At 36.2% G+C, this 9,065-nt stretch overlaps 1 pseudogene; it reads left to right on the forward strand.

Moving 5' to 3' along the window:
- Nucleotides 1-2,385: 2,385 nt before the first annotated feature.
- LOC110029963 lies at nt 2,386-5,326 on the forward strand (annotated as a pseudogene).
- Nucleotides 5,327-9,065: the final 3,739 nt, after the last annotated feature.

Here is a 9,065-nt window from a genome sequence, read left to right on the forward strand (position 1 = left end):
CTTTTTACTCATTGGATCGATACACAAACTCATAATATATATATGCTTCTTGATTGACACATTTTAAAAATAAGTATTATATATTCTTTTAAATAAGATAATTAGTATTAAAAATAATAAAATAAACTATGGATAGAGTTGTCTGTTTAAGGAGCCATTTAAACGGACAACTTGCCATCCATTGATGCTCTTTTGTACTTCTATGTCTAACACCTAACATTTTATTTTTACATTTTTGCCACCCAAATCCTTCATATCACATAGAAAATACTGCCATTTTAACTTTTAAAAAGTAAAATACACCTTTACATGCATGCCACTCAATATTTATGTATTTGCATATCTAACTCATAAACTTTAATTTTTACACACATTTCACCTTTCTTATGCATGAAAAAGATGTATTTTACTCTTTAATAGTGAAAATTGAGGTATTTTTGATGTGATATTAAAGATTTGAGTGGTGCAAATATTAAAATCATCACACTTTTGGTTTTAGACATGCAAACACATAAGAGGTGGGTGGTATGCATGTAAATGCCCAAAAAAAATAAAGATTTACATAAATACCACTCAATTTTTATGTATTTCCATATGTAACACCTAATGTTTAACTTCTACATACATGTCACCATCTCAATGCATGAAAATGGTGTATTTCACTTTTTTAACAGTCAAAATTGTGGTATTTTTGTTTGACTCCAAAGATTTGGGCTGTATAAATTTAGAAATTAAATTTTAGATGTTAGATATGTAAATACACATAAGAGTTGAGTGGCATGACTGTGATGTTCTGCATGTAATTTTCCCTTTATTAAAAAAAATGAAAATTTAGTGAAAATGAAAGGTATCAAAGAGAAGTGTAAAACTGTCATGGCTATTGTTCACAACTCTTTCTCTTCCATTATCCACATTCGTGCAGCCCTTTTCTACTAAATACAATTAGTTTAGAGAAAGATTAAATCCTTGGTGCTGGAGATTCTTGTCTGATTAGCATTATTCATATTATTTACGATCAATGTGTTACACATTTGAGCACTAATCAAAGTAAAATGAGTCGAATTGAGCAAATTAACGTGTAATAATCTCAAGCTATTTGTTTTGTAACCACACCAGTTTTATCGAGCTTAAAAATGAGCTTCTTATCACATAAATGAGCAAACTAGCATTGATGTGTTCTTAAAGTTTGTTTTAATTATCCATGAGTCTCGAAGCATTTTGAGCAAGAAATAATTCCAAATATGAATTCTTGATCATCCAAGCTCTGATTTCAATAAACCTGTAACTAAACTGAACGTCCTGACAATATGAACCTAACGACTCTAAATTTTGTCCAACCCGGGCCGAATCAAGCCCAAATCAAGTCATTTAAGTGCAATTGGAGGCTTTGGATTGTCGGTTCAATGGTCAAATGGATTCCAAATGTATGAGATATTAGCATTTCGATACTTTAAAAATTAAGATATTTTAATATTATTAGGTTCCATGATACTTATGAATGAGCCATTCTTAAATATATGTGAAATTGTTCTTCTGCAGTGTATCCTTTAGCAACACGTCATGTTTTAATCTTTCTATGCTATCTAATGAGTCCTTATCTTATAGGTCCATGCATAACCTATAATTTTTGCATTATTAAGCAACTCAAGAAGATCAAATATTATAGTATACTTTTTATGATATATAAAATAATCACTACGAATTAGTGTTCTTTTTTGTCCTAATAGAACTTCTTAATGATATGATAACCTCATATGAATAACTTGATTGTTTATTATTTAATATAATAGCTTTTTTTTTAAATTAAAATGATGCGGAAAGATTTGCCCTTTTCCTTTTTTATTTAATCTAAATGTAGTTAATTCTTCATTACTTGGTACGTCATGAGAACGGCACCATTCATTACATAAAGCTGCATGCTTTTACAAATTTGGAGAAGAGTTTTCCCTTTCCATTCTTGGATCAACTTAGGGTTAGGAATTGAAAAAAACTATCTTTTTCTTCTCTTTTAGTTGAAAGCTTTATCCTTTCTGCACATTGAATAAAGATTCAGATAGGATTCGATCTCGTTCTACCATGTTTTTCTGATTCCTATGGATTGGTAGAGCGAAGGTTCTTCCTGTTTCAGAGCCTTTTCTTGTAAACAAGTCCAAATTCTTCCTTCCCATTTCTTCCTCCATAACTTAGATTCCTTGCCGGGATTCATCAAACTCATGCAACGCCTTTCTCCGCCAGCTTTCTTCAACTGGTACTTTGAGCGGAAGTCTCCTTCTTATACTTCTACTACCTTTCTCCACTTCAAACAGCAAGAAAAAGGTGAATAATAAACCCATTTCTCCATTATATTCTCGATCAATCCACTTTGGTTCAAATTTTCTCTCCAAAATGGTCTCAAGATCATACACCAATCTTCTCGAGCTAGTGTCAGGGGAGTCCTCCTCCTTGGGACGGCTCGGCCGCCGCATTCCTCGCATTGTCACCACCTCTGGGATCGTTCCTGATCTTGATTCCCCTTCGTCCTCCACTTCCTCCTCCCTCGAACGCCGCGAGCGCACCATCGTCTTCGCCAACCAGCTCCCTATCCGCTGTAAACGCCTTCATGGCGGCGGTGGCTGGACCTTCTCCCGGGACGAAGCTTCACTTCTCCTTCAGCTCAAGGATACTACAGCGGACCTATCCGGCATGGAGTTTGTATATGTAGGCTGCCTCCGCGAAGAAATCCCCCTATCCGAACAAGATGAAGTTTTGCAGATCCTCTTCGAGACATTCAAGTGCCTGCCCACATTCATCCCAGCTGATATATTGTCAAAATTCTATCTTGGCTTCTGTAAGCAGCATCTATGGCCTCTTTTCCATTACATGCTTCCTCTCTCAGCGGAGCTGGGTGGCCGATTTGATCGTTCTCTGTGGCGGGCTTATGTCTCTGCAAACAAGATTTTTGCTGATAAGACCCTTGAAGTCATTAACCCAGACGATGATTTCGTTTGGGTTCATGACTATTGTCTCATGATCCTGCCCACCTTTCTCAGGAAGAGATTTAATCGAGTTAAGCTGGGATTTTTCCTTCATAGCCCCTTTCTCTCGTCTGAGATTTACAAGACCTTGCCTGTTAGAGAAGAGATTTTAAATTCTCTGCTCAATTCTGATCTGACTGGATTCCATACATTTGATTATGCACATCATTTCCTGTCTTGTTGTCGCCGGATGCTGGGGCTTAGTTACGAATCAAAGCGGGGCTATATTGGATTGGAGTACTATGGTCGGACTGTAAGTATTAAAATTCTTCCTGTTGGGATTCATGTGGGTCAACTGAAATCAGTGTTGAACTTACCTGAGAGTGAGGTCAAAGTTTTAGAACCGACAAAACAGTTCTCGGCTCAGAGCAGGACAATGCTGCTCGGGGTGGACGACATGGACATATTCAAAGGGATCTGTTTGAAGCTTTTGGCCTTTGAGCAGCTTCTATTGCAGCATCCCGAGCACAGAGGGAAGGTGGTGTTGGTTCAAATTGCGAATCCAGTCAGGGGAAATGAAAGGATGTTATGGAAGTGCAAAGTGAGAGCGATGCTATGGTGAAAAGAATCAACGAAGGTTTGGGTACCCAGGATATGAGCCTGTGATCATGATTAATAAATCACTGCAATTTTATGAGAGGGTGGCATACTGCTGAGTGTTGCTTAGTGACTGCAGTGAGGGATGGGATGAATCTCATACCTTATGAGTACATAAGATCACGTCAAGGAAACGAAAGGTTAGATATAGCTTTGTGTTTAACCTCTTCAACACCAAAAAATAGTATTTTGGTTGTATCAGAGTTCATTGGTAGCTCGCCGTCTTTTTGCGGGGCTATTCGTGTCAATCCTTAGAACATTGATGCTGTTGCGCAGAAGCCATGGACTCAGCTTTGAGGATGCCAGAGCCAGAGAAGCAATTAAGGCATGAGAAACACTATAGATATGTGAGTACACATGATGTTGGCTATTGGGCAAATAGTTTTCTACAGGATTTAGAGAGAAGCTGCAAAGATCATATAAGGAGGAGGTGTTGGGGAATTGGTTTTGGGCTGGGATTTAGAGTAGTTTCTCTAAATGCGAGCTTCAAAAAGCTTCCTTTGGAGAACATAATATCTGCATACAAAAGAACTGAAGCAAGAGCTATCCTTTTGGATTATGATGGCACTCTCATGCCTCAAGCTTCCATTGATAAGAGCCCAAGCCAGCAGTCAATTGACATTTTGAATTTCCTGTGCTGCGACAAGAAAAACAGTCTTTCTTGTGAGTTCTCGTGGTCGTAGCAGCCTGAGTGACTGGTTCTCTCCCTGTGAAAACCTTGGCATTGCGGCTGAGCACGGCTACTTTGTAAGGTATGGAAATTTGAAATTATGAGTTTTTTTTCATTTAGATGTAAGAAATGCAGTAAGCTTATGCTTACTATTTCAGGCTAAAAAGAGATGCAGAGTGGCAGACTTGTGTCACTGCAATTGATTGTGGATGGAAGTTTATTGCTGAGCCAGTAATGAGGCTCTACACTGAGACCACTGATGGTTCCTTTATTGAAAACAAGGAGACCTCTTTAGTTTGGTGTTATGAGGATGCTGACCATGACTTCGGGTCTTGTCAGGCTAAGGAACTTGTCAGTCATCTTGAAAGTGTTCTTGCAAATGAGCCGGTCTCTGTCAAGAGCGGAAATGCGGTTCAAACAATGTTGAGGTGAAGCCTCAATTAATTAGCCACTTTTGGTTCATGAATTCATCAAATTCCAGTTGATTATGCTTTATTCATTACAAAATTGTTCTATGAACGACCATTTACAGGGCGTGAGGAAAGGTTTTGCAATTCAATGGTTGATTTCAACCATGAGGGATAGAGAATTTTTACCAGATTTTGTTCCTTGTATTGGCGATGATCGTTCTGATGAAGATATGTTTGAAGTGATAATGAGTGCAGTGAATGACCCTTCATTGTCACTCTCAGCTGAGGTCTATGCATGTACCATGTGCCAGAAACCTAGCAAGACAAAGTACTATTTGGAAGACACAGCTGAGATTGTTAGGCTGCTTCAAGGTTTAGCTTGTGTCTTGGAGCATTCTTTTGGAAGTTTTGTGCCTTTTGCAGTAGAACAAAATTCACCGGTCTTGCCTACAGGCTAAAGCAAAGTTGAATTTATTTGAGCTGGAGGGCATTTTTGTTCTTTTTAGCATATTGCTTCATGGTTTTATCTCACATACCTTTGTTTAGATAGGTGAGGTATCCATCTCATGATGGAGGTATGTTTTTTGTGTTCCATTTGATCAAATTATAGATATTGTTTGTTGATCAATCATGTTTCTCTGCTACCTTTTGAAGTGTGATGATTATAATTTTGTTTTCTATACTAAATAGACGTGCATGAGGGTTGTCGCATGCATTAATTTTGGTTCATTTGGTACTTCTTTTAACTGCAAATATGGCATCAAGCTCCCAGGTTAGATTACCGTTATTTAGGGGCTTAAGAAAATGGTTCACTCTAACCTTGGGTGTGCATTGATTATTTTGAAGTTTCTTTCCGTGGAAGCAAAAATTGAAGAGAAGATGAAGGTTGCTAAGGTTATGTTTTTTGATGGGTGCCTTTGACACTTGAGTTGCATTATTCACTCTTTAACATTTCTTAATGCTTAATGGCAAAGGGTTGAGACTTTTTTTTTTTTTTAACTAGACAGTTAACACCTTATTTCATTGGAAAGCAAAACGATTTGTAGAGTTCCTCATATGTTAGGGCTCAAGAGTTATTTCTTCCATTGTGGTAGATTGTATGTTTAGTTGATTAAATTTCTCCTAAAACTAGGGGAGGGTTTAGTCATATTTGGGGTTGAAATTTCATAGCCTCCTATTTAGGTGAGCACATTTTATGAAGGAGGTTGCTCTTCTTAACATTTTTCAAGGTTTGGGGAACAACTTTGATGGAGTGGTCAATTTCGTTAAGGTCCATAGTTCTATCTTCTAGGTTGTTTTGCTTATCAAGGAGCCGGGGTTGTGATGTGAAGACTTAATTATTATTACCAGATCTAAGGGCCATCCAAAAGGATTAAGAAATTTTGATAGTGTGGGACTTGGCTCTAAGCTTATGGAATTGTTTGTATGCCTGGGCAAAATTTTCAGGGCTACTTTTGATTGAATTTGGGAATTCTATTAGCCTGAAGCTTTGCATATTGGCTGTGAGATAAGGGCTTTGATTTGATTATTTTTATTTGAGATATTTTCCATGATTAGTCTGCAGTAGCTTATTGAAGCGGACTAATGTTATGAGAGCAGAGGCTAGGCTAGTTATGAGGATATTAATGTTATGGAGCTTTGGATCTTAGCTATTGCACAGGGTCTTAATATTATATTTTTTTGCAGTAGGTTGCAAGAGTTGAAGCAAGAATTAGAGATATATCTTGTTAGACTTTGAAGATTCAAATAACATTGGTCCTTAACTCCATTATTGTAGATCATAACCTTAATTTTATTCTTTTACATTTACGGCCTTAGCTTAATGACGTTAAAGCGAACCTAAACTAGCTTTGAAGATTATAGCAACATACAAGTAAGTATCGAATTCATGTTTTATTTCTTGGATATGATTTTAGTCGTGCATGGGCTGTTTTAATGAACAATCTAATTCACTTTACAAAAAATTAAATTCTTCAAGGAATCTCTTTGCAGAGAGTAGTACCTTCTTGAAGACTCTCCTAGTCTTCTGAGCAAACCTTCTCAAGAAAATCAACTTGACAATAAACTTGTTTCATGTTGTACAAAGTACTCTTTCTTGATGATTCTGGTTTGTTTATAATTAATATTATACTCGAGAGATGAAATTTGAATTTAGTGAAATCAATTTCTTTAGACAATTGAATAATGTTTTTTTGATTTGGTGGGGCTGAAAATCTCCATGGGTGCAAGCCTCCATAATTAGTTATCCATCCTAATTGAATGAGCACACATTATATGGGGGTTATTTGTTTCAACATTTTGGAAAACTTGCTAGGCTTTCAAGTTTTCAGGAATAAGTTTGAGGAAGGAATGGTCAATCGTGCCAAGGTCCATGATTTTATCATTCTAAGTATTTCGGCTTAACAAGGAGCCTTGGTTGTGAAATGAAGACTTCATTGTGATTAGCATATACAAGGATCTTCATAAAGGGTAAAGGTTGGTAGAGATGTTATTATTTTGTCAACTCTGCAAGAAAATTAATTATTTTTAATGGAAAGATCTATGGGAAAATACCTCATTTTTGCCAAAAATTTGTTCTGTTGGTGGATTTCATATAGATTTTAATCCACCTTAAAATTTTTGGTCTGAAATGCATTCTGATGGCATAAATATATGTTTTAAATATTTTTCATTGGATTTTAGACTGATCATCTGCCAAACAAATTCTAGCAGAAAAAGCAAGACAAAAGCGGCTGTTCAGTTTTATTTTTGTCGGTAATTAAGGAAAAAAAGATCAGCAGACAATCCTCTGATTTGTTCGCCATAATTGGATTAGGCTGCTTTCTAGCTTAAATATTTGCCATTTAATTCAACATGACAAAAATTGATGGAATTTCTTTCACAATTTTGTATATCGACAATTGTCTCCAAAGATTCTACAAAAATTCTCTAAAAACTTGTAGGTAAAAGAAAAAAAAAATAAAGTTACTTAAACAATGCTATTTTTACACTTGCAGTGAAAACACAATATATATCACAGTTATGTTGAACATGTCTCACAATTGTCTAGGTTTAAGTAACAACAATCATAATAAGGACAAACACTCAAATACAAATACATGTGAACATAGTAAAAGATACACCCAAAGAAAGTACAATGCATGTCTCCAATAAATACATTACTATATGCAATTTTTCAATGAAAACAAGCACAATGATTTGAAAAGAAAAAACTAGTTTTCACTTTCTTCTTCTTACTCTTGCTCCACTACTAGTTCTCCCAGTGTATGTCATGTCGCTTCTGCTCCATCTTTATTTTCATGTCAACGATTTGAGCTTCCATTTGAGCAATCACTAGAGCTTTGATGTCCCACGCAAAGACTGTGATACTTCTGTTGACCAGATCATCAATAGAAATTGAGCTTTTACCAGAAAAAGAATGCCGTGCATCACACACCACACCCTATGATCCTAAGGTGTATATTTTTCATTTTTTTTCCTTCTACTATTTCTCTCGAGTTGTCTAACTCTTAATGCTCAAATTGATTACTTGAACTTCTTACATCTATTGAACTTTGGCTCTAAACATCCTTTAACCTTAATTCATCCTACAAGATATTGTATTGTGATCATAAGCAAAATACATTTGCAAATGAATTATATTTTTTGCTTCCTTGAGCTCTATGTAATATGCCATTGACTAACTCTTGATTCGCTTGATGCTGACGTGTTCTACTATGCAACTCACGTGCAATGAGTTCTCTTCTAAGTATTTAATTCTGTTAATATATTTAAAAAGTTAGTTAAGTAATATTTATAGAATTTATTAATCTACATTAGTACACCTTACCAATCTTCTTTGAAACTATATATGTGCAAATGATCCTCCAGTTCTGATACTTGGTTTTGCTTGACTATCTCTCTCTTGAGAACATAATTAGGGGAGGCCTAGGCACTACACAACTTAGCCTAAACCTCCTCCCCAATTCAAAGAGGCCTCTGTAGCGACTTGCGTATGTCGACGAACATATCACACATGCAATTCATACATATAATCTTAAAGTTCTTTCTAATGCTCGTTTTGCTTTGACAACCACAAAAATATTTTAGCATCATTGTCGGCACTATTTTTGGTGTGGGGTTTGTCCGTAAGAAGCTGTCGGTCATCGGAATTGAAATCCCGTTGCCCGCTTCGGAAGGACGTTTAAAAAAAAATTTTTTTTTTAGTTTTGAAAAAGATGAAGTCAAACTGACCCCATAATTTTCATAGTTTAGATGAAAGAGCGCTTTACCTCAAATCCTGTATCTATCCCGAAGGATGAACACAAGAGTTGAGGGTGAGACTCGATCAAATAAACTAAAGAAAGTTATGACATCCGTTTTGGTCTGCGAAAT

This window comes from Phalaenopsis equestris, unplaced genomic scaffold, assembly GCF_001263595.1.
Source record: "Phalaenopsis equestris unplaced genomic scaffold, ASM126359v1 Scaffold000617, whole genome shotgun sequence".
Lineage (NCBI taxonomy): Eukaryota > Viridiplantae > Streptophyta > Magnoliopsida > Asparagales > Orchidaceae > Phalaenopsis > Phalaenopsis equestris.